The following is a 27,205-nucleotide window of genomic DNA, read 5'->3' as shown; positions in this document are numbered from 1 at the left end:
AAGTGGTCGGCTACTTTTCATCACCTTTTTGGAGATATTTTTAGTACAGTTGTGCCAGTTGGAAAGCATAGAAGCCATCCTCCATACATGGAGGGATGGCTTTAGGCCAAAAGCTTGTCCAACAAGCTTGTTTCTTGTTCTCTAGAAGAGAGAACCTCCCCTCTCCTCCTCCAAGTTCAGTTTTTTGGTGGTTGGAGTGATAGATACACACTTGTCTCTATATCTCTCTTTTGGTCTCATATTTGTGCCTTAAAGTGTAATTTTTCCATACTATTACACACAAACACGCACTAAAACACCATCATTTTGTTGCTGAGGCTTCTTGAGGTTGTTTTTGGTGCTTTTGGACTGGTTTTGATCCAAGAAAGCGGCTGGAATGGTAACCTTGAAGAGGTTCTACAAGGGTGAGTCAACTAACCCTTTAACCCTTTGTTTTGATTAAGCTTTTGGACCAATTTGCATGGTGTTTTAGGATTAACTTCCTACTATAAAAATTTCTATTTTTTAGTCCTTAAAATGATTGTTTAAGTCACTTTTGTGTTAGGGGTAGTCTACCCCCTCTTAGGCCTTGTTTGGGCCTTGTTTTGTGCCATTCTTTTAAGCTATTGGGACCACCTTGTTTTGGCCTTCTCACCACTGAAACTTAGAGGAATTTTAGTGGTGGAAATGGTGTTTTGAGGTCCCAAGTAGGAGAGAGTCATCCCCTCTCCTTTTGTCTTGAATGCTTGCTTTATTTGCCTCATGTTTGTGCATGTTTGTTAAGCTTATGTTGGCCATATCTTAGCATGTATTTGGGCTTATTTCAGCATGGCATACCACTTTTTTTACTTGGTTTTGTCATCTCATGCATACCTAATACACTTGTAGTGTATTTCTCACAAACTAGTCTTGTATGCTTCATGAAGTAGCATGTCTTTCTAGCTTGTTTTGAGTCCATTTCAACATGTTCTTGGTGATGTTTTGTCATGTCATACCTCTGTTAAGGTTTGGTTTGGTTGGCCCTTGCATGCTCCATGCACTTGTAGTGCAATTCCATGAAGTAGCCTAACGTGTACCATGCTTTAGACTGTCATTCTAGCATGATTTTGGCTTAATACTAAGGAGCTTTTATCCATGTTTTAGCATGCTCTAGCTCTGATTTGTGTTGTTTTGGTCATGCATGCCATGCTTTGTATAGCTATAATGCATTCTAGCTTGTTAGCTTTGTGTATCAAGTCCACTAGCATGCATTGCTTGGGCTATTTACATGATTTGGCATCATTTGTTATGTGATTTCAGTTCATGTTTCATGTTCATGCACTCACATTTGTCACTCTTTCAATGCGTTGGAGGATTTGCCTTTTATGCCTTAACATGAGTCATTGCGTATGCCTTCATGCCTAAGCTTGTGAGCTATCATTTCAATTTGTTTTTGGGGTTATTTTGTCGTGATATAACTCTGATTTTTGTTAGTTAAGTCATCTCATGCTTGGTCTTGATAGGTGTAGTGTAATCCACGATATTTGCCTTGCATATTCCATGCCTTATGCCCTTCATGCTAGCTTGTTTTGGCTTTCTTCCATACATGTTTTAGTATCATTTTGACATGTTTTAGGACAGTTTTGGGTTGCCCTTGCCATATGCTTCATGTTTTGCATAGCTGTAGTGCAAGTGCCTATGATAGTTTCAAGTTTTGAGCTTCATAGCATGCTTCATTCCTGTTGTGTACATGATTTGGCATCATTTACTATGACATTTCAGAGCATGTAGCATTGCCATGATCCCACTTCATTCCCTTTTTAAATGCCTTTGAGTGTTATGCATTTTTGCCTAGTTTGTGGCCTAGCATGTATGCCATCTTGCCTAGGTTCTTGAGCCCTCATCTTAGCATGTTTTGGTCTTTGTTTAGACCTAATTAAGCTCTGTTCATGGTTGGTTCATGCATTTGTGCCATGTTTTGCATGCCTCCTATGTGTTGCTCTTTGCTAGCCGTATGCCTTAAGCACTCTAGCATGTCTTGTGCCTATTGTTTGAGTGATTTGGAATCATTTCATACCTTATTTCCGAGCCTTTAGTGTTGTCACACTCCCATGTTTATCACTTCTTGAGCACTCTTGAGAGTTGTGCTCTTAGGCCTAGTTGATGGGCCAATGCATGTGCATGCTTTGTTTTGCATTTCATGCCTTTTTCATGACTTTGTTTTGGTGTTATGGCCACTGATTAGGACATGACTGAGGTCTGTCCATTTTGGTTTAAGTCCATTGAGCATGTTTGCTTTCATGTTATTTGCATGCTTACATTGCCATGTTGTTGCATGCTTATGTTGCCTTGCTTTGTGTATGCATGCATTAGCCTTCTTTGCATGTCATTAACTTTGTTAAGTTGATCATATTGCATTGCATTAAGTATGCCATGTTCTTCACCTCGTGCATGCCATCTTACATTGCATTGTATATGCCATGTTACATTACATGTTTAACATGCTTGTTGTTGCATTGCATTTTGTTTGGATTAGGTGTTCATGCAAACACGAGAAACGAGGGACGTTTCGTACTTGAAGTGATGAAACGTGCCTCAATTCTCGGTCACCGACGCTTTTGATCATACATGATAGAGTTCTAGGCTTTATATGTTTATGTGTGTATTCATTTTACATTGAATTGTGCAATTTGGCTTCCCGGCCATCATGCATCGAGATGCGCAATTGGTGGCCCGAGGGTCGAGAACCGCACTCCCTTGAGCTTATGAAATGATAGCGAGGGTGGTTGTGCACACATATCTTGCAAATACATTGCCATGCCCTTTCTTGCTCTCTGTTGCAGCAAATTGGAGAAGTGCAGCAAAAAACAGGTCGGCCAACCAGAAAAACTAGCTGGCCGACCACTTTTTCTGGTTTGCAGTAATAGAAAGTGGTCGGCCAGTGGCTGGAAACACCCCTAGGTGGTCGACAGCCCTCCCACAGGTCCCCAAGGTGAGTTAGAAGCTTTGTGGAGCTTGGTGCAAGGTTTTGAGAACAATTGAAAACAAAGGCAAATCAGGGCATCGCGATGGATTTCCGAACGAAGCGACCGGGCATGCATACACTTCTCGCCTCGAGGCTCCTGTTTTACTGCTTTCCTTAGCTAGCTTATGCTTTGGTTCTGTATTTAAGTAGCTAATGCGTTTAGCTGCTTATTCGTTTTGTAATAGTTAGTTAACTACGAATAGTTAATTGGCATTTTTTGTAATAATTAGTTTAATTAGCTTATTATTCGAACCCTCCGTCGAGAGGGCCAATTGTTGTAATATGTGTGCGTGTGTGCCATGCATGTCGTCCAACCTCCATTTCTTTCTCCCTTTTACTTAACCGCTTACGATGGTTAGTTTTAGGGCATATTTCGATTAGCATACTTATGCTCGCATGCGTGCATCATTCATCTAACTGCATTGTATTTCAATTCCAAGTTGAATACATGTATCAAATTGTCGCATTCACATGACATCTTAGATAGCCGAGCCTATCTTAGTTGCATTTTTGCATGTGTTGCATTAGTCATCTTAACATGAACTAGGATCGTGCATGATTTCTAACGAGTTCTTTGTTTTGGCTCGGAGTACACTGTGAGTGTTTATGCTTTAGCATACTACATGAGATGTGTATGATGTCATGTTTAGCATGCTTGCCATGAGGCTAACTGCTTATTTGATTAACTGCCTAAATGCCTGTGGGTGAAAGTTGGATTGCTTGAATTGGAACAATTCATTGAAATCCGCGACTTAGCCTACTTACGAGTAGCAAACTTCAAATCATTTTCTCAAAACGAACATGCAATATTTTGTCCCAACTTAGGCAATCTAGTCTATACTTGTATGTTGTGCACATCACATAGTAATTCTAGGTTAATAACCGGAATAAGAACACATGTTTTTTCAAAAACAAAATATCATGCTTAGTATAGGCCGATCTTTGATCGGGTGAGCGGGGGTGCTCATTGCATGACCTTCTCCTCTCGTACCCAAGTTCCCAAGCCGAGGCAACTTTGGTGATGACAGACACGTGGCCTTAGGCACGACTCAGGGTTTCCTAAATTCCCCCCAAAATAAAATATTTAGGTGGTGACTCTATATGTGGTAAAGCAGTTCATGTTTGGCACTTCTTTATTAAAATCAGTTTTCCAAAATGATTTGCCGGATTTGGACTCTTTGGTGATTTATCAATCTTACATTGCACTTTGTGAGATCACATTAAAAACCGTGACATTGAGTCCAAACTGTAGTAGCTAAAGAACAAACGAATTCTCGCCCTCGCGCGCGGAGCCGATAGTTCTCTGGGGTGGTCTACAAGGCTAAAAATGTTGTTTTGAGGTCCCAAAAATAGAGGGGTTAGCCACCCCTCTTTATGCTTGTTTACTAGTTCAAAAGCTGCATGTTTTAGCTACTTTTGTCTTCATTCCAGCATGTATTCCAACTGATTTTGGGCTATAAAAACTCTATGTTTTTTGGCTGAAGCTTGGGTCCTGAGGACATTAAAGGTTGAGGGGTTGATAACCCTTCTTCGTACCTTGTTTTGAAGGCCTTTGCCCCCGAGTTTCCCATCCTTTTACTATCTTTTTCCAAGCTTTGAAACACTGAATTTCATAGTATTTTCAGTGGTAAAAATCAAGTTTTGAAGTTCAAATTTGGACGGGTTGGCCTCATCTCCTTGTGTCTTGTTTGCTAGCCTAGTTAGCTCTACGTGTTAGCCAATTTTTCTAACCATTTCTAGTTTAATTCGAGCATGTTTTAGACTTTATTTTGAACTGTTTTGACTCTGTTTTTGGCTGTTTAGTGCATTTGAGTCTTGTATTGCATGGTTGTAGTGTAAGTCTCCTCACAAGCTTGGTGTTTTAGGCCTTTAGCCACCATTGGTTTGAGTTGATTGCATGTTTTAGTGCTTTTTCTCACCTAATTTCAACACTTACAATCTCTGCAATCTGTCTCATTTCTTCACTTTTTCATTTTCTTTGAGGATTGTTTCAACCTTAGGGTTGTTTAAGCTTGAGATTGAGGGTCATGCTTAATGGTTTAATCCTCTTTTGGGGGTTCATTACCAACAGCGTGACACCTCTCTCTTGCCTTAAACTACCCCTTGTTTGACCCTTCCTTCTCTTTAGAGAACTTCTCACCAATGGACTTAATTGGTTAAAGAATGGTTGGTAATCTAAAATGAGTAGATAAAAGTAGAAACTAAAAGTATGCAAGACAAAAAAAATTGGTTTTGTTTTGATGTGTTCAATTTGGCGTTAATTGAACACAAAGAGAATTGAGACATTTCATACTCAAAGTAATGAGATGTGTCAAGTTTCCTAGGTCTCAATTGCCTTTGATCATGTATGATAGGGTAATGGTCATTTTGGTCTTGTTTGTGCATTTATTGAACTTGTACAACTTGGTTCTTTGGCAATCATGCAATAAAATTGCATGGTTGATGGTTTGAGAGCTAAATGTATCTTTCCTTTGAGCTTGTTTCGATGATAAGGAGCAATACATAGTACAAACAGCCCTTAAGGAATACACTGTTTTGCTCTGTTTACTCTCTGTTACAGCAAGGAAGTCCAGGTCAGCAGTGGCCGACAACCACCACCAGTAACCAACCGGCCACCATTGGTAGCCGACTGGCCCCCTGTCGGCCATCCATGAAAGTTGAGCGGTATGTTGGTACGGTGGAGTAGAGTTGTTCTGGAAGTGGACAGTAGTGTTAGTGTTCAAATGTGCAAATAGAGGCCTACAGCAGTAAAATAGTGGCATTTCGAGTGGAAATCAAGCACGTGCATGAGCCTCCCTTGCATTCCAAGCTTATTTAATGTTTAAACATTTAGCTCAAATATGTGTTGTAATTAATTAGTTGTAGCTAATTAAGAGTTGTAATTAATTAGTTAGTTTAACTAGTTATTCGATTTTGTTTTGTAATTTGTTAACTAGAATGGTTAATTAATTCAAGTTTTGTAATAATTAATTAGCTTAGAATAGTTAGTTAATTCATTTCAAGTATTGTAATAATTAGTTAAGTAATGTAGTTTTGCTAGTTTCATTCGGACCCTCCTTCGCGAGGGCGTAATGTTGTAATAAGCGTGTGTGCATGCATGTATGTCTTCTAACCCCACGTCTTTCTCCCTTTTATTAACCCACTTTTGATGGTTAGATTAGGGACATGTTTCAATTAGCATACCTTATGCTTGCACCCATTCATCTTGTCTTGCATGTACTGAGGCTCATCGCATCATTCAAACTGCATTATTGTTTAAATACTTCTTCAACTACATGTTTAACCGCATGCTATCAAATTGCTTTATATGCCATATTAGTAGCCGAGCCTATTAATTGCATTCTTCGCATGTGTTGCATTAGTCATAATTGTATAGTTAGGAATCATGCATATTTTTCTAATTCATATTTTCTTAGCTTGGAGTACTAGGTGAGTTTTACGCTTTAGCATACTTGAATGAGTGTGAATGTTGCCATGATTAGCATGCTTGCCATGAGGCTATGTGCTTAAATGCCTGTGGATGAAGGTTTGTTGTTTGAATTGGAACGATTCAACGAATGTATGTTTTAAGCCCACTTTGTTGAGTGGCAAACCCGTTTTAAGGCCACTATGTTTGGTAGCAAATCGACAAACTTTAAGCCCACTTGAGGTGGAAAATTCAGACCATTTTTACAAACAAACATGAGTTGAATTGTTCTAACTTGAGCAAACTAGTTTATACTTGCTTGTGCGTATCACATAGTAAGGTTAGCTTAATAACCAGAACAAGAGCACATAATGTTTATAAAAATCATATCATGATTAGTAGAGGCCAATATTTGATCGGGGGTGCTCAATTCATGACCGTCTTCCTTCGTACCTAAGTTCCTGAGCTGAGGCAACTTTGGTGATGATGGACACGTTGCCTTTGGCACGAGTCAGGGTTTCCTAAATTTTCCCAAAACAAAAAAATATTTAGGTGGCGACTTTGTATCTAGCAAAGCAGTCTAATTTTGGCATTTTTTATTCTAAAATCGATTTTTCAAAATGATTTGCCAAATTTGGACTCTTCAATGTTTATTAGTTTCACATTGCACTTGTGAGATTAGATTCAGAACCGCGGGAATCTGAACTGTAGGGCTTTCTTTCAAACCTTCCAAGAGGGGGCGCGAAAAAGGCGAGCCATAGTGCGTTGCGACTTTATATAGATTATCGGAAGTTGAACAGCGTAACTATTATGAACAAATACACAATGCCTCGCATAGATGATTTGTTTGACCAGTTGAAGAGGTCTTGTTGTTTCTCTAAGATAGACTTGAGGTCGGGTTATCACCAGTTGAGGTAAGGGAGGAAGATATCCAGAAGACGACATTCTGTACACGGTATGGCCATTATGAGTTCCTAGTGATGCCTTTTGGGCTGACCAATGCATCAGCCGTGTTTATGGATCTAATGAATCAAATATTCTGTGAGTTTTTAGATCGTTTCATAGTCATCTTCCTTGATGACATTCTGATTTACTCACCCTCCGAGGAGAAACACGAGGAACAATTGCGAGTTGTGCTTGAGTTTCTTAGAGCCCACAAATTGTATGCTAAGTTCGGGAAGTGTGAATTCTAGTTAAAAGAAGTTAAGTTCTTAGGCCACGTAGTATCCAGGGAATAAGTGACTGTAGACTCTTCCAAGATAGAAGTAGTGCAAGATTAGGAACAACCCAAGAATGCCTTTGAGATCCATAGTTTCTTGGGGTTGGCCGGGTATTATCGTTGGTTTGTGAAAGACTTCTCTAAGTTAGCCTCACCCTTGATTAGACTAACGAGAAATGGAATTAAGTTTATGTGGAATGAAACTTGTGAAAAGTCTTTTCAAGAGCTTAAGGTTAAACTTACCACTGCTCCAAGTGTTGATTATTCTGGAGAGGGGTTTGGGTCATTTTGTGTATTGTGATGCTTCACGGGAAGGTTTGGGTTGTGTTTGATGCAAGAGGGAAAGGTAGTAGCTTATGGCTCACGTCAGTTAAAAACACATGAGAGAAACTACCCTACCCATGATTTAGAATTAGCAGCTGTGATCTTCACTTTGAAAATTTTGAGGCATTACCTTTATGGTGAGAAGTTTGAGGTGTTTTTTGATCACAAGAGTCTAAAGTACCTGTTTTCAGTAAAAGATCTAAATTTGAGGTAGATGAGGTGGATGGGGTTTATGGAAGACCGACATTGAGTTGCACTATCATCCAAGGAAAGCCAATGTAGTGGCTAATGCCTTGAGTAGAAAGTCCTTTAGTAGTGTAGCGAGTATTGTCATCCGAGAATGGGAGATGTTGGGTGCTATTAGCGAGTTTGACTTACATCTTGGGGAGTTCGTTGAGTCAGCAGCCTTGTTTTCAGTAGTTGCATAACTTACACTTGTGAGCCGAGTTATAGAAGTGCAGAAGGGTGACCTTGAGGTAAAAACCTTTCGAGAGAAGATCTCCAATTGAAAGGTAGAAAATGGCTTGAACGTGTACTCTGACTCGAGTGTTAGATACCTTGACCATCTTTTCGTATCGGAGTCTTGTCAAGAGGAGGTACTTCGAGAGTTTTACCATTCACGCCTTATGGTGCATCCAAGAAGCACAAAGATGTATCACAACCGTAGTTGTTAGTTTTGGTGGAAGGGGATGAAAAAGGACGTAGCCATGTTCATGTCGAAGTGCCTTACTTGTCAACAAGTGAAGGTTGAGCATCAGAGACCAGAGGGTTTGTTGCAACCCTTGCCTATAGCCGAGTGGAAATGGGAACATATAACGATGGATTTTGTTATGGGTCTTCCAAGGGCTCAACAGGGTAATGATGCCATTTGGGTGATAGTTGACCGATTGACCAAGTCAGCGCACTTTGTACCTATACGCATTAGTGACTCAGTAGATTATCTAGTTGACCTTTACATTAGGGACATAGTTCGACTTCATGGGGTCCATGTGACTATTGTTTCAGGCTCGGTTGTGACAGAGCCTGCAGAATGCCTTGGGCACTAGGTTGACTTTCAGTACTGCCTATCATCCTCAGACTGATGGGCAGTCCGAGCATACTATTCAGATCCTTGAGGATATTGTAGACCGCCCGGAACTCTGCTCCGCGCGCGAGGGCGCGAATCGTTGTTCTTAGCTACTACAGTTCGGACTCATGTCACGGTTCTAAATCTAATCTCACAAAGTGCAATGCAAGACTGATAAATCACCAAAGAGTTCAAATCCGGCAAATCGTTTTGGAAAATCGATTTTAAGCAAAAAACGCCAAACATGGACTGCTTTGCCAGATTTCAGAGTCGCCACCTAAATGTTTTGTTTTGGAAAATTTAGGAAAACCTGACTCGTGCCTAAGGCCATGTGTCCATCATCACCAAAGTTGCCTCGGCTCGGGAACTTGGGTACGAGAGGAGAAGGTCATGCAATGAGCACGCCCGCTCGCCCAATCAAAGATCGGCCTTTACTAACATGATATGTTGTTTTTGAAAACACATGCGTTCTTATTCCGGTTTATTAATCTATCTTACTATGTGATGCGCACAACATACAAGTATAGACTAAATTACCTAAATTGGAACAAAACACCTCATATTTGTTTGTTTGAAAATGGTTTGAAGTTGCTACTCGCAAGTAGGCTAAGACGCGGCTTTTGCCACCCTCAAGTGGGTTAGAAAACAACATGATTTGCCACTTCAAGTGGGCTTAAAACTCGCATTTCGATGAATTGTTCCAATTCAAGCAATAAAACCTCCACCCACAGGCATTCATGCAGTTATAGTAGAAAAGCAAATAGCCTCATGGCAAGCATGCTAAACATGGCAACATACACATCTCACGCAGGGATGCTAAAGCATAAACACTCACAGTGTACTCCGAGCCAAAAAAGAAGCTAGTTAGTAATCAATGCATGATCCTAGCTATGTCAAGAATGCCTAATGCAACACAAGCAAAATGAAACTAAGATAGGCTCGGCTATTCTAAGATGTCATGTGAATGCAACTTGATAACATGCATTCAAATAGGAATTGAGATACAATGCAGTTGTATGATACACCGAGCCCGATGCATGCAAGACAGATGAATGGATGCACGCATGCAAGCATAAGCATGCTAATTGAAACATATCCTAAAACTAACCAACGAAAGCGATTAAGTAAAAGGGAGAAAGAAATGGGGGTTGGAAGACATGCATCACACACACGCGCGTTTATTACAACAATACGCCCTCTTGACAGAGGGTCCGAATAATAAGCTAACTAGCTAATCTAAGCTAATTAAACTAATTATTACAAAACAAAGCTAATTAACTAACAAGTTAACTAATTATTACAAAACAAGCTAATTAACTAACAAGTTAACTAACTAGTTGTTACAACACAAATTGAATAGTTAAGCTTATTAACTACTTAAGTACAAAAACCAAAGCATTAGCTAGCTTAAGCAAAGCAACTAAGTAAAGCAAATAGAAGGGGCCTCAGAGCGAGAAGCGCATGCATGCTCGGTCGCCTCGTTCGAAAATCCATCGCGATGCCCCAACTTGCCTCTGTTTGCATTTGTTCTCAGAACACTGCACAAAGCTCCAGATAGCTTCTACTCCACCGTGGGAACCTCCAGGAACATTGCCGACCACTTATTGGTGGTGCCAACCACCTGCCGACCACTTATATTTGCTGCAGACTAGAAAAAGTGGTCGGCCAGCCACTTTTACTGGTCTGTCGACTAGAAAATTCTGCACACTTCTAATTTGCTGAAACAGAGAACAAGAAGTGGCACAGTAGTGTATTTGCAAGATATGTATGCACAACCACCCTCCCTATCATTTTTTCAGCTCAAGGGAGTGCGGTTCTCGACTCTTGGGCCACCAACCGAGCATCGCAATGCACGATGGCCGAGAAGCCAAGATTGCACATTTCAATGTAAATGAATGCACAAATGACAAATAAGAGCCTCTGCCTCTATCATGCCTGATCAAGAGGGTCAGCGACTGAGAAATGAGGCATGTTTCATCACTTCAAGTATGAAACGTCCCTCATTTCTCGCGTTTGGATTGACGTCCAATCCAAACACAATGCAATGCAACATGATCAACTTAACAAAGCTAAAGGCATGCAAACAATGCTAATGCAACATGAGCATGCAAACACAATGCAATGTAACATGATCAACTTAGCAATGCTAATGGCATGCGAACAATGCTAATGCAACATAATCAACCTAGCAATGCTAATGGCATGCAAACACAATGCATTGCAACATAAACATGCAAACAACAATGCAATGCAACGACATGCAAACAACATGCGAACACAATGGAATGCAACAACATGCTATATGGACTTAAACCGAATATGGACAGACCTCAATCATGCCCAAAACAGTGGCCAAAATGCTCTTAAAAGATGGCATGAAAGGCTAGGAAATGCATGCTCATGCATTAATTCACCAATTAAGCATAAGAGCACAACTCTCAAAAGTGCTTAAGGAGTGACAAATGTAAGAGTGTAGCCACACTATAAGCACTAAAATCATGTATGAGATGATGCCAAATCACTCAAACAACACAAGTATGGCATGCAAGAGTCCTTAAGCATGAAAGCTAGTGAAGTGGACTACACAAGAGGCATGCAATACATGACACAAATGATGGAACCAATCATGGACAGAGCTCAAATAGGTCAAAACAAGGACCAAAACATACTGAGATGGGAGCTCAAAGGTCTAAGCATGCATGCATACAAGCTAGGCCACAAACAAGGCAACAATACATGACCCTTAGAGGCACTCAAAGGGTGAAAGAAATGGGAACATGGCAATGCTATATGCTCTGAAATAACATCTGAAATGATGCCAAATCATGCACATGTCACAAATGAAGCATGCTATGGTGCTCAAAACTCAAGGCTAGCAAGGCCAATTGCACTACATCTATGCAATACATGAACCATATGACCATGGCAACCCAAAACAGTCCTAAAGCATGCCAAAATGATGCTAAAACATGCATGGAGCAAAGCCAAAACAAGATAGCATGAAGGGCATGAAGCATGGAGTATGCGTGGCCAATAAGGAGGATTACACTACACCTACCAAAACCAAGCATGAGATGACATTACCAATAAAAATCAGAGTTATGTCATGTCAAATTAACACCAAAAATGGGCTAATACCAGGTCAACACATGCTAGAATAACAAGCTCACTCATTAGGCATGTAAGACTAGTGAAGAGGACTTACACTACAAGTGTAAGAAGCAAATGAGGGATGCTCTAACCAACCAAAAACAGAGTTGTATCATGGCAAAACAACACCCAAAACACAATGAAATGGTGGCCCAAAAGTCTAGGCAAGATGGCATACTCAAAGGCTCATGTTTAAAGCATAAAGCATGAACCCTCCAATGCATTGAAAGAGTGAAAGATGTGAGGGGATGACCACACTACATACACTGAAATCACATACCAAATGATGCTAAATCATGCAAATAGCCCAAGTAATGCATGCGAGTGGCTTGGAAACTCAAAGATAGTGAGCTAGAATGCACTATGGCTATACAAAGCAAGGCATGCATGACCAAAACAACCTAAATCAGACCTTAAGCATGCTAAAACATGGCCAAAAGCTTGCTGGAGTTGAGCCAAAAACATGCTAGAATGATGGTCAAAAGCATGATGCATTTTAGGCTAGTAAGGAGGATTGCACTACAAGTGCAAGGAGCATGCAAGAGGCTATCAAACCAAACCAAAAGAGAGCTAAGGCATGGAAAAAAAACACCAAAAACATGCTGAGATATGGCCAAAATATGCTAGAAAGACATGCTAAAACCTTAAGCATACAAGGCTAATTTGCAAGGATTACACTACAAGTGTATCAAGCATGCAAGGAGTGTCCAAACCAAGCTAAAACAGAGGTATGCCATGCTGAAATAAGTACAAAAACATGCTAAGAATAAGCCAACATAAGCTAGATAAACATGCTCAAACATGAGGCCAATAAGGCAAGCATATAAGAGAAGAGGAGAAGGGACAACCCCCTCCTATTTAAGACCTCAAAACACACTTTCCACCACTAAAATTCCTCTGGAATTCAGTGGTAGAAAGGTCATGCAGGGGCTAAAACAAAAGCCTAAAGAGATGGCTCCAAAAGCCTAGCAAATAAGGCATGCAAGGGAGTAGATCACCCCCAACACCAACAAAGCCTCAAACAAACATGTTGAGCATTAAAAATCAGAACTTTTTGTAGTAGGAAGTTAAGCCAAAATAAGCATGCAAATAAGGCTAAGTAAGCAATGAACACAAAGCTTAAAAGAGGGCTAGTGGCTCACCCTTGTAGAACAACTTGAATGAGGCAACTCTAGCAGCTTTTTTGGACCAAAAGCAATCCAAAAACTCCAAAACCAGCTTCAAGGTGCCTCAGCAACAAGAGTATGGTGTTTCACTATGTGTTTGTGTGCAAAAATGTGAAGAATAAGCATTTTCAAGCACAAATATGAAGAGAAGGAGCAAATATAGTGATAGGTGTGTATGTATAGCTCAAAGCAACTTTTCTGAACCTGGAGAAGTGAGAGAGGGCCTCTATTTTATAGAAAAACATGCAACAAGCTTGTTGAGGAAGCTAAGAGCTCCAAGCAATCCCTCCATGCACATGTATGGAGGATGGTTTCTGTGCCCAACAGCTGGCATAGTTGGCACCAAAATATCTACAGGAAACTACAGGAAAGCTGCTGACCACTTGAAGTGGTCGGCCAGCTACATACACTGGTCGACCGACCACCAAAAGTGGTCTGCAAGAAGACCAAGTGGTCGGCAGAAGGGGGGGGGAGGTGGTCTGCACCAAGAAAGCAAAGTGGTTGCATGGCTGCTGACCACTTTTGGTGGTCCAAAGGCCACCAAGACCAGTTGGCCGACCAGAAACTGGCTGGCGGGGAAGAAAAATGGTTTTCAGGGAGAGAAACTAGTCTCCAACCCTCATTCCACCCTCCAAGCAAGCAAAACAAGGTTTGTGCCAAAAACAAACCAAAAGCGATGCAAGACAAGAGTCCGGGGGTCAAGGCGCGTAGTCGAAAGCCTCGAAAACTAGTCTACGGGCGCCAAAAGTGGTCTACCAGGGAAAAGTGGTCTACGAGCACAAAAAGTGGTCTCCAAGACCTCTGTGTCCCTCTAGGCAAAGGCAACAAGGCATGGTTCGAAAACCAGGCCAAAAGGAGAACGTTAAGCGGTCCCGAGAAAAGACGCGCACCCGAAGACTCTGGAAACCGAAAACTACTCTCCAAGGGGGAAAAGTGGTCTACGACCACAAAAAGTGGTTTGTGAACACAAAAAGTTGGTCTACAGACCTCTCCCTTCCTCCAGGGAAGGTCAACAAGGCTTGGTCTACAAACCGAGCCAAAACACAAAGAGTTCAGAGGCCCGGAGGCAAGGCACTCAGCTGAAAACTCCGGAAACTCGAAACAAGCACAAACATGCACTATCATCGAGTACTCAATCGATGATGTCTGAGTCTTAAGGTCGATCAAAAATGGGGTGTCTACAGATACGCTGCGAGGTTGTGTCCTTGATTTTAAGAAGTCGTAGGAGAGGCACTTACCCTTAGTGGAATTTGCTTACAACAATAGCTTCCAGTTGAGTATTGGCATAGCACCGTTTGAGACCCTATATGGCCGACCGTGTAGGTCCCCTATGTGTTGGGCCGAGGTGGGTGATGCACCTATGTTGGGTCTAGAGTTAGCCTGAGAAATGACAAAGAAAATTTCACTTATTGGTAAGAGGTTGGTCACGGCTCAAAACGTCGGAAGGGCTATGCCGATTGTAGGAGGAAACCGTTGTCCTTTGAGGTGGGAGATCATGTCTTCCTGAAGATATCACCTAAATGGGGTTTGATGAGGATTGGAAAGAGCGAGAAGTTGTCTCCTAGGTTTATGAGGCCTTTTAAGATCCTAGAGCGGATTTGGGAGATAGCTTATTATTTGGCCTTACTACCACATCTTTTTCAAGGTGCATGATGTGTTCCATATTTGTATGCTTCGGAAGTATGAGTCGGATCCTTGACATTTGTTAGATTGGACTAAGTTAGAGGTTGACGAGGATGCCTCGTATGAGGAGAGACCAGTTAGAGTTCTAGATACTCTAGACCAAGTTTTGCGAGGCAAGACGATTCCTTTGGTAAATGTGTTATGGCGACACCACGAGGTTGAGGAGGTCACTTGGGAGCGTGAGGCCAACGTCCGTGAGAAATATCCGGACTTGTTTATTGATGTTTGAACATACATTGAGACTTTGTTATGTTAATTTAATATAAACATTGTATATGTTTTGCAAGTATGAATCGTATATTCAATAATGAACATATATTTATCTTGTTGATGAGGATAGATGATCAGTGGATGGGTAATGGTGATGATTTCAAATTATTATCAACATTGAAATTGGTCAAAACATGGTTTTAAATCTTTGGTTTAAATTTCGGGGACGAAATTCCTTAAAGGGGGGAGGTTATAGCGTTTCTGGTTTAAACCTGACCCATTTGACTTTTGGATTTAGGTATCTTTTCCTTATATAGTTGTTCTTGCCTTATTTCCCACTATTTTTCCTTGAGTTGGCCTATTGGGTTATGTTGATTGCGTTTGGAATAGGTTAGTAGCTTGTTTTTTAAACTTTTGTTGCCTAGATTTTTGTTCCTTCGCTCGAGCGAAGCTTTTTGTGCTTGAGCGGTCTCTGTGAACATCAAGTATTTTTGCAAGTTTGCAAAACTACTGAGAGTTGTATTCTTCGGTCAAGCGAAGCTTCTTACGCTCGAGTGACGACTTCTACCAGCAAAACTACTGGAAGTGTGTATTCTACGCTCGAGCAAAGCTTCTTGCACTCAAGCGGAACAACTTATTGTGTCTAGTCACTCGAGTGACACATCTTGCGCTCGAGTGAACTATGCATATATCAGTTCGTAAAAACACTTTTCTGAGTCACTTTTTCACCTCTATCTCTCTCTCTATCATTTCAAAGCCCTAATATCTCTCACTCTCTCTCTAAAACTCGTTTCTTTCCCTCAAATACACCTAGATCCATCGATCTTTCACTCGTGTGCCTTTGTTAAAAAGGTAGAGCTTGACAAGGTCTTTGTTCTAATCGGAGCAAAGTTGAATTTCAGCATCTTTGAGTTTCCATCCCTCCTTCAATCATCTTCTAAGCTTGAGGTAGGGATATTTCCGCTCTTTCTATGAGTTTTAACTTAGTTATTTGTTATTTTTAAACCATATTGAGATTTTTGGGAGATTTGGAATAATCTAGGGTTTTGAATAAAAATCAAAAGAGGGGTTTTTCAAATGGATCCTTGAAAATGATTTTGTTATGGAAGATGATGTTGAGTTGAGGATGAATCGTTGATTTTGAATGTTGAAATTGATTTTAGAAAGAAAATGGATTTTGTCCTAAATGCCTCAAATGTTGATTTTATATAAATTATGAGATTGATATTGGAATTGTGAAATTGGACTGATATTGATGAGAATGGTGGAGTTAGATATGTATTATCACTCACCTCTTAAAAATTTGGAGAGTTTATCTTTATTAGTAATTGTTTATCTGTTCAAAAAATAACTGTTTTGGGCTATCGGTGGAGGATAGCTATGAGTGTTGTAGAATTTGCATGTGAATTAGGAGAATTGAAACTATTTTTCTTATTCATTTGCATTGAGCATTATCTCACAGCTATACATTGGAAATGTTACTGTTTTGAGAAAATTGGTGAATCTAGGAAAGGAATTGTTGTTATATTAAAAAAGTTGGCCTGTGTGTCTAAGGTGAAAGTCCTGAAAACCGCGCATATACATGGGTGCCAATCCCGTGGATGAAATTTCTGTGAAACGGCAATAGTAGTACTTGTATAGCCTACGTTTACATGGGTCCCGATTTACGATTTCCTCCAAACAAAATTTCGAGAAAAGTTATATTGTTTTGAAATTCCCAGAGTGTGATTCACTACCTTGTTTTCTATTGTAAAGGAAATGATTTATGAACCGTGATATTGACTTGGTATTGCATGGTTTTGGAAAGAGATATAAAATGCTTTGACACGTGCATTGCATATGCATTCACCTTATAACTTTCTTAAGATTCATATATTGTGTTGGATTATTTCTACTGGGTTTTGGGTCACCCTCTGTAGGAAAAACATTTCAAGTGCTGATAATATGCCTCCGCCAAGGCAATAGCTTGGGAGGACTTAGAGCGAGAGCTTCTTTTGTGTATTTACTATGTGTACTTTTGTACAAGCCAATGATTTTATTTGTATTAAGCTTAAGACTCACTTTTGATGTAACCAAGCATTGACTTGGAAAGATGTAAGCCATTAGGGTATATGGTTATTTGTTTAGCCTTCATTTCTTTTCACTGTCTTGTAACAGATGTTGTAGATTTAGGATGTACTATTTATGAATGTATATCGCGTGTGTCATCTTTTGTATATCAAACTCTGATTAATGAAAGCTCATCATTTCATTTATGTTGCTATTTATTAGTTGTTACGAGATGGGTATATTGTGTTTATTTCGGGGAGTTACAGTGTTGTTATAAATTTTTGGGAAAAAACTTATGCATTTTTTTGTAAACTTACATATTTTTGTGAAATCAATTGTGTGCTTTATCAAAACTTGAGTATTTTGTGTTATTTTAAATTTTTGTGAACAAACTTATGCATTTTTGTGTTCAGTTATGCATTTTTGTGAAATTATTTACGTGATTTGTGAAATCTTATACATATTTGTGTTCTAAATTTTTTCGAGCAAACTTATGCGTTTTTGTAGTTACTTGCGCATTTTTGTGAATTCACTTACGTGATTTGTGAAAACTTACGTCTTTTGTGTTGTTCTAAATTTGTGAGAACAAACTTACTCATTTTTGTGAAAACTTACATATTTTTGTGAAATCACTCATGTAATTTGTGAAAACTTACACATTTTGTGTTGTTCTAAATTTTTTGAAATAAACTTACGCATTTTTGTGAAATTACTTACATGATTTGTGAAAACTTGCGCATTTTGTGTTAGTCTAAATTTTTGGCTACGCACTTACGCATCTTTGTGCTCAGTTACATATTTTTGTGAGATCAGTTACGTGATTTGTGAAAATTTACGCAATTTGTGTTATTCTAAATTTTTGAGAACACACTTATGTGTTTTTGTGTTTAGTTACCCATTTTTGTGAAATCATTTATGTGATTTGTGAAAACTTATGTAATTTGTGTTGTTCTAAATTTTTAGGAATAAACTTGTTTCTTGTGTAAATGTACGCATTTTTATGAAATCATTTATGTGATTTGTGAAAATTTATGCATTTTGTGTTGTTCTAAATTTTTCAGAACAAACTTACACATTTTTCTGTTCAGTTATGTGTTTTTGTGAAATCTTATGCATATTTGTGTTGTTCTAAATTATTTGGAACAAACTTACACGTTTTTGTATTCACTCACGCATTTTTATCACTTACATGATTTGTGAAAACTAACGTATTTTGTATTGTTCTAAATTTTTGGGAATTAACTTATGCTTTTTTTGTGAAAATTCACACATTTTTGTGAAAATACTTACACGTATATAATGTAATATATTATTTCAATATATTTACCTGTAAGTTGACCTGTTTAGCAAGTCAACAATGTATAAATTTTGACACAAAAATGTAGAAGTTTTAACACAAATGTATATATCCCAAACAATAAAAATATATGAGGATTCATATAGGCCTTGCATACCATATATGCAAGGCATGCCTAAGAATTGTCCAACTGTAAAGCTCAAGTTTATCACAAAATTAGGATTAGGTATGAAGTGTTCAAATTTGATATAAGAAAGTTATCTTGTTCTGAATCAATGCATTACACATCATAAAAATAAAAAAATAAAAAATACCAGTAAAATTTCAAACATGAAATGTAAGAAAAAAATTAATTTGAATTATACATGTCAAACAATAGAATTAATTACACTACAATGACTTAAATTCAACAGTGAGAAAATAAGCAGTATTATATTAAATTCAACAATCTAGTTCAAAAAATATATATATTAAATTCAACAATGACTTAAATTCATTTTTATTATATATTTTATATTTATTAATAATAGAATTTGGGTTGTTCAAATTACTGTTCATACCTTAACCAAAATAAAATTTATATTGCTTAAACTTCTAAAAAATTTCAAGTTGGACACGAGGTATTCGGTATGGATCTACCAATTTTTTCTTCTTTCTTCATTCTATTTTTTTGTGGTAATAGATCTAGCAATTTCAAAAATCATTACTCCCCCCTCCCCCCCCTCCTCCCCGCCGCCAGCACAATCACTCTAATTTCACTGCAAATTACTCCAAATTTATGGAGTTAACTAACTTTAGAGACATTAACAATAATAGTATGCCTCACCTTAAGTGATGATATAAAACCCATAATGATTATAAGTAATAAATTTTAAAAAATAGAATAATTTAGCTAATGTGGTATATTGGAATGGCAATACACAGGGTCACCTCATTAATGTTTTTCAGTTAGAAATGAATAGGTGCCAAAGCAATAATCTAAATTGGTTCACATACAGTTTTTGCAGAAATGGCCGAGCAAGAAAGAGTTGGAGGCAAAACCATAAATGTATTTAAAACTTGCCAAATGAAGTAGCATACATATAAGCTGAATTGATTGTTCATCAAGTTAATTTTAAGTTAAAGTACAACAATGGTGGTTGGAAAAGAGAAGCTCAAGTTGTTGTCCATGTGTAAACCTAGCCTTCACTTGTGGCTCCTGCAAGCATCCCAATCTAGTAAGGGTGTGTATCAAAGTAGCATGGAATTGCAGACAAATTTGGGCTCTATAAAGTCACAACAAATACTCTTCTAGCCGTGGAGATAGCATCAACTCCTCTTTTCATATTACCAATGAAGAGATATGAATCATCCCAACCCCATATTGCTCTGCTTTTTCAACCAAAAGAAGAAGCTCTATTAGCAATCAATAACATCTTACTTAGATAGATACAAAGTTTTATATACAAATTTCTTGCATTAAAATGAAGATCCAAAAGGTCGAGATTAATTTATCCTATTAAATCTTTTAATCACCAAAAGAACAACAAATCATGCACTAGTATTGGTTATTTTCACACTAAATACTCTTAGAATTTGTATTTTGAAATTTTCACAAAAAGGAAAAAGGGATACAAAATCAATCCAACTCGACAGTTCAAGAATTATATGAATTGTAGTGTTAATCGAATTGTGAATCATAAGATCCATTGTCAATTCTATTCCAAAATAGATTCACCTATAGAGTCGCATCCATCTATGCATGAATCATGAATCAAACCGTCAATTCTAACAACTACATGACAAAAGTGGGAACATGAACACATTGAGAACAAATAGGAGATAATATACATCTGCATGGGTAGGATGATGATTCATTTTCCATTTTATTCTTTCATTACAAACATGTAAGGCTAAATAGAAATGGTTATGAACAACCAGCATAAAAAAAAATGTGAATGATTCATATCTAATTATATAATCTATACATGGATGTCTATTCTGAGCCTAATCTAAAAGTTCCGAGTCAAGGTAGATTTTGCAAAGTGAATCAGTTACAAAAGCACATAAATCCAGTTTAAGTTTAGATGAGAAAACACCCGCAAATGTAAATCAGTTTTACCAAAGAACAATGAGTTGATTGTTCCAGACCTAATCACAACAGCATGACAACATACAAAAAACTATACCTAAATGAAGAAATCCATCTGTCTGTCTTATTATTATGGTTGATCATAGTTATGTCTTCAAAATTAGCTCCAATCAGTAAGCCAACATTGTTATCAATACTGTGAACAGATTGAAACCTCAAAGATCAGTAAGAGTGAGCCACCAAACTGATCATCAAAGTAACAAATTCCTATGACCACTTCCACAGTGATATGCAAGTTATTTTGACGAAAAGAAGATTTGATCATGTAACATAATCTATAGATACTAAAAAAGAATCGGTAACTCAAATACTTTATGACTAAAGTGGAAGGGTTGACTAGTAACTATATGTTCTTAGCAATTAATTAGTACCTCCATTAAAATGGTGGTAAATAGAAAGAGAAAACCTACCTAGAACCAAGAGCAAATAAGTCGAAGTGCAATTAGAAGTATCAACACATTTGTAGCTCATGTTGTGACGATCACTAATATGAATTTTCTTTTCTCTTTTCTTTTTTTCTTTTTTTTTTTTTTGGTTTTTAGTAAAGTTTAATAATACATTGTGAACATCTTAACTTAAATTCAGAGTATACATACTTGACATAGAAAAATATTTGAGCTGAAGCCCCTTCAAAAATTATACACCATCTTAAAAGTATCATCACCAGCTTTCTCTCGAGTGTTAATTTGTGATCTCAAAAGAAGTGGTAGAATTAAAACCTAATGTAATACCCAAGACATGCATATAACTAATATATGGCGAGGTTAACTTTGTAATTTTAAACAAATTAGGTTAATAACCTCATTAGGTTATACAGTTATTCTCAAAAAATCCAAAGAAGGGGATCTCTTGAGGGTTCCAACAAAAGAGGTTGAAGAATCAATTCTTGGTACTAGGTTAATCTATTTATTCTTTAAGGTAAGAACTCTAGTACAACCTCTCATCCTTTCTATTATTTATTGTATTTCAATTTGGGGCTAAATTTCTTTAGGGTTTGGCTAGAACCCACGGATTATGTATGATGTTTGGGTAGTTTTTGGCAATTAACCCGTGAGAAGTGCCTGAGGTAGCAGAGCATGGCAACATTTGTACCTTGGTTGGGTCGGTGCAAGAAGAAAGGAGCGAAGGTGTGTTGTGTGGGATTCATATCACTTGCATGTATATATGGCTGGTTGGAAAGAAAGAAAAAAAGAAAAAGGAACTTATGAACGAAATTGCTTAACCAAACTGGTGAGTGTAAGGGCATTAATATTAATCAGCAAAGGGAATTGGATTATTATAAGTGGGTATGGGTTAAGGACATTTCCAAGACCTGAAGTAGATAGAATAGAATGACTGTTGTAGACAATGAACAATCCTAGACTTAGATTATTGCATGAACACGCATTAGGTAATGTTTTCTTTAATAATTATTGAGGAAATTATATATCAGCGTAAATTTAAAAAAATAATTATAGATTAGTAGTCAAGTTTATGAATATTAATAATTACACTGGAGTGTAATCCTTCCATAATTATTTATGTGTTGTTATATTTATCAGGACTATGAGATTGAAGCAGATCGTGGTATTTTGAAGTTAGTTTTGGGATTCTTTTAGCACTTGAGTTAAGTGATACCACTGTTAGTGTTTCAGCCTCAATGTTCTACCTGAAAAGTGCTTCTTTGTGTTTTTCATGTGTATTGTTAAAATATGGATCAAGTATGAAATAATTCTGAGTGATATTATTTAATTATTGTTATTACTTGTATCAAAATATTTATGTGAAGGATATCAAAATGTTTTGTACTTCAAAGTAAGCAAGTTCATGTACAAAATTTAGTACTTGAGTCTTGTCTTACTATGATCTGGACTCTAGACAATGAGGATTAAAAGTTGGCAAACTAGTTTCTTCTGGAACTTTACCACAGGACTATGTGTGGTTCTGGGCTTTGTTATCGGCTAATGTGGTTGTAGTTGCTAAGACTTGAGTTCTAATGATTGAATTATCATACCATTGGACATCGAACCATTGCTTTCAACAAATAAATTTGACTCTATAATTGGAATATTTTATTGTCTTCTTTAATAAGATATATTGTTACGTTGTTCATTCAGCCATTGATCTACCTCGCAAGTAAATCATTTCATTCATCAAAAAAATATATTTCTTCCTTTTTGATTATTTTCTGCTACTTGATCTCCAACTAGCAGTGGTAGTTGGTGACTTACTGAGCTGTCGAGCTTATCCCATCAATGAATTTGTTTGTTGATTTGGAATGAAAGCCAATACAATTTCGGATAATTAGATTAATCATTGATTACAGAATTTTTGGTGTTATTTTGTATTATTTAATATTTGGAGACAATTGTAACTTGTAATTTTAAAAGACATAATTTATTAGATGCTTAACAATTCTATTGCTTTATATATATATATATATATATAAATTGATCGGAGAAGCAATTAAATATTATTTTCACTTCACAACGTTGCAATGATCCAGATTGTTGCACCTAATCACTATAGTCAATATCCCACAAAAAGAAAATATAGAATATATTGCTCAGTCTCACATCATTTCTATCAAGATACTTACTGAGAGCCACAAACAACATAACCAGTCCCAAAAACGTTACATACCTTGTTGTGGCTAGATAGCTTCCAGATGGTGAAAAGTAAGCAGAATGCACAGCCCTTTTATGGTTAACCGTCTTCAAACATTTCGGCTTATTTGCATCAATATTTCTCAAATCCCAAATGCAAGCAATTCCGTCTGTGGAGCTCGTTGCCATGATGTCAGTGTTTTCTGAATTGAAATCTATAGTGTTGATTCTATCTTCATGCAAAATCCACGAAGCTAAAGATTTTCCTTCCCTCTCATCCCACATATTGAGAACTCCATGACCCTCGCTAAAATACAAGGACGTTGCATCATTTGTTCGTTGAGAAATAGAAAATATAGCATGATCGGTGGAATAAACCAGATCAAATATTTCTTTCTCGACATCCATCAATCGGATAAATCCATCATAGCAACTAGTATATACCTACATACACATTGATATACAAATAGAGAAATGCACAAGCCGAGTTAAGTCATGTCACTACCAACAAATGAGATACAAGAACTAGTTGTGGCAAAATGAAGGAATTAAAGGGGATAATTGCACATACATATGCTATATTTACTTCTTCATAGGGCAAAAAACATGTACTTTAAATAAATTGCAAAAGTAATACCTTTGAAATGGAAAATGGTTTAACTACAATCCCCGAAACCAGCCATGGATAAGGGCAGTACAGATAAATCCCATCTCCATCCTCATTTTCAGCATTAAAATCCCAAAATCCAACATTTCCAAACTTGTTTCCCACGGCAATCAATTTCATATCCATAGACGGAAAGAACCTCAACACTAGTACTCTCCCTGGCACAACCCTAGCTATATTTTCTAGTTCTAACCCCATTGATTCCAAATCAACACAACCATGAACCCAAATTGGGTAGCCAAAATTGACATCTTCATTCACACAATTCATCGAATTGCAAGAAGCCCCTTCAATTTCTTCCCTCGAATCATCACCGCAACACAATTGGGGTCTTTTCAAAACACCCATGATTTTTTCAGTGAAATTTTGTTGGTGAGAGGCGTAACCGCAATACAAATCACCAATTCTGAGTCGAGATCGTCCACTACCACTCTCAATCTATAGCGATCTAGGTTTTACCCCGACCTTTGTTGTGTTCCGAACTCGAGTTTCGTGGTTGTATGTTGTTGTCCTTGTCTTGTTTCCTCCCTTTAATTCTTTGAATTTCAGTTTTGGGACTTGTTGGGTGAGTTTGGAACAGGTTGGTTGTGAGTTGTTACAAATGGTTGCGGCCCAGGTTTTGGCTTCTTCGGTCGAGCGAGCCTTGGGTATTTGCTTCTTTGCTCGAGTGAGGGTTTTTGCGCTCGAGCGAGTATTGAGAGTCCTCAGGTTTCTTTCTTGGATGCAACTTTCGCTCGAGAGAGCACTCTTGCGCTCGAACGTGCGCCTGCGTCGGTGGCAGACCTGAAGCTTCGCATTGTGTGCTCGAGCGAGGCCACTTGTTGAGTCTGGTCGCTTGAGCGACAACTCCTTCACTTGAGCGAGCCTCGCATATATCAGTTCCCAGCAGAGATGAATTACACCATTTTTAACCTTCTCTCTTCTTCAGAACCCTAGATCGGCAGCTCCTCTCTCTAAAACACTCTCTCTCTACAAACACTCCATGTCTAGGGTCATTCCACCTCACTTCCTTTGTTAAAAAGCTAAAGCATTGCGTGGGTTTCCTTTTGATCCGAAAAAGGTGGGATTTGGAGCATCTTTGGGTTTCTCTCTTCTTTTCCTTGGAGTTTCTACACTTGAGGTAGGGATAATCTATTCTCCAATATGAGTTTTAACCTTGATATTTGCCATTTGGTACAAATAGTGGGATTTGGGAAGTTTGGGTGAAGTTAGGATTTGAGATTTGAAATGTTTGAAAGAGGGGTTTTTATTTTGGGTTCCCTATGGGTATGAGAGGTCTTGAACATGCTATTACTTCGGTATAATTGGTGAAATTTGGTCTTGGGAACAATGTATGTTAAAGGGTAAAAATGCTCTAATTTGAATTAAATAACTATTTTGTATAAATAGTGAAATAAATGTGGAAATATGAAATTGATTTGGGAATTATGAAATTAGAGGAAATTGTGATTAAATGGTGTAGTTGGATTGGTAGATCACTCACCTATGGAAAGTTTGATAAATTATCCGTTGATAGATTTATTTACCTGTCTAGAAATATCTGTTTTGGGATATCGATGAAGGATAGCTATGATTGTTGTAGAAAATGCATGAGGACTAGGTAAATTGAAACTAGCCATATGAATTATGTCATTGAATATGACGGGTTAACTACATTGTTGAATATGTGATTTGATTAGTCATTGTATATGACAAAGTGTTTAAATACATTGCATATGTATTATTCTTTGGGAGGAGATAGGGGATGTACTCCATTGTTTGGGAGGAGATAGGGGATGGACTCCATTGATAATTAAGTTGGCCAAAGTGTCTTAGGTGAAAGTCCCGAAATCTTATATATTTGTGGGTGCCGGTTCACTTGGACGTGGTTCCGTAAAATAGCAAAGAAATAGAAGTGTTGGATTATTGAATGTATTGAATTCTGAACCATTGAGTTGTAGTCTCATTTTGGTTGTTTGATAATAATAAATTTGGTTAATGAATTTACCTAGAATGGATAAGTGGAAATGAATTGAGATATTGGTTATCTACATCGGTTATCTATGTCGAATGAACTTGAAAAGAATATGTAATGGTTAAGAATATCTCACATTTATTCGATGCTTATGTCTTAGTTGATTCTCATATGTTGTTTAGCATATCTCTACTAGGCTTTGGCTCACCCTACTTGGGATACCATTTTCAGGTACAGGCGACATGCCACCTCCAAGGACATACCTTGGGAGGCTTAGGGGTTGAAGGCTCCATTTTGTATATTTTGTTTGGTGTTTAATGTAAAATTTCAAGCTGAGGGCTTTATATGCATAAGAGTTAGAACTCTTCTTTTGTTGTAACCAAGTGATGACTTGGAAACCTGTAAGCTCATAGGGCATTTTTTTTACTTGTTATCAGTTATGAACATGTAATGTACGCAATACTTTTTGTAAAGAAGACTCTGATGAATGAAGATATAATATTTCTACTATGTTTATAGACTTTATGAATGGTTGATTTGTGTAATATTTTGAGGCCGTTACATAATCCCAACTCCATTGTTGCTTCTCGTGATCTGTCTCTCTTTCTCACCTATTCTCCTCCGATAACGCCTTTGTAGCTGTGAGAAGCTTTGTTTGCTGGTCCTGAGTCGCCCTCTATCTGTTCGACAAAATGCCTCAATGAAAACGCTGCTACAGAGCTGTCATATGATGATTAAGAGGAGAGAGAGAGAGAGAGAAAGAGAGAGAGAGAGAGAGGGGGTATCAAGCTATCATTGAAGACGAGCAAATTAGCCAAGCATAAATCAAAAAACAAATCTACCAAGTGCAAATTATCCTGGAAGGAGTTTGATAATCAAGTGAATGTCCAACTATCTACTGATGAGATGCCTACTATATTTCCTCGCCGGTCTACACGCATCCAAGGACCCCCAAATATCTATTAATTGAGGATTTTGTGGGACCAAGGCTAGGGCTCTTAAATGAAAACAAAAGGAGATTAAGGGATGAATCGGAGGATAGTTCAATTAAATGTGATTGTGTTGATCTATGTTTATGTGGAAATCTTAGTACACCACAGTTGTGATTGAGTGTGGAAATGTAGACCTTAACTGAGCAATCATCAAGCAGCATCAAACACCTAATGCATGGAACACACCAAATAGAGTGCTAACTAATCTTACGCAGTAGTCAAAATAGGCCATTGTGTCCCTATTGGCGGCAAATGAAATTGTCACCCCCAAACTCGGGTATGACCGGTCGTGGCCCACAGGGCCTTAGCCCAAGGCACACATA

The 27,205-nt window shown here is 38.0% G+C and overlaps 1 pseudogene; it reads right to left on the bottom strand.

Annotated features, from left to right (window-relative positions):
- Positions 1 to 19,707: 19,707 nt before the first annotated feature.
- LOC145823803 (uncharacterized) lies at positions 19,708 to 24,284 on the bottom strand (annotated as a pseudogene).
- Positions 24,285 to 27,205: the final 2,921 nt, after the last annotated feature.

Source organism: Camellia sinensis, chromosome 4, assembly GCF_055761805.1.
Source record: "Camellia sinensis isolate YWXY chromosome 4, ASM5576180v1, whole genome shotgun sequence".
Classification (NCBI taxonomy): Eukaryota; Viridiplantae; Streptophyta; class Magnoliopsida; order Ericales; family Theaceae; genus Camellia; species Camellia sinensis.
Note: the sequence above shows the minus strand (reverse complement) of the source record. Positions and strands in the feature narration are given on the sequence as shown.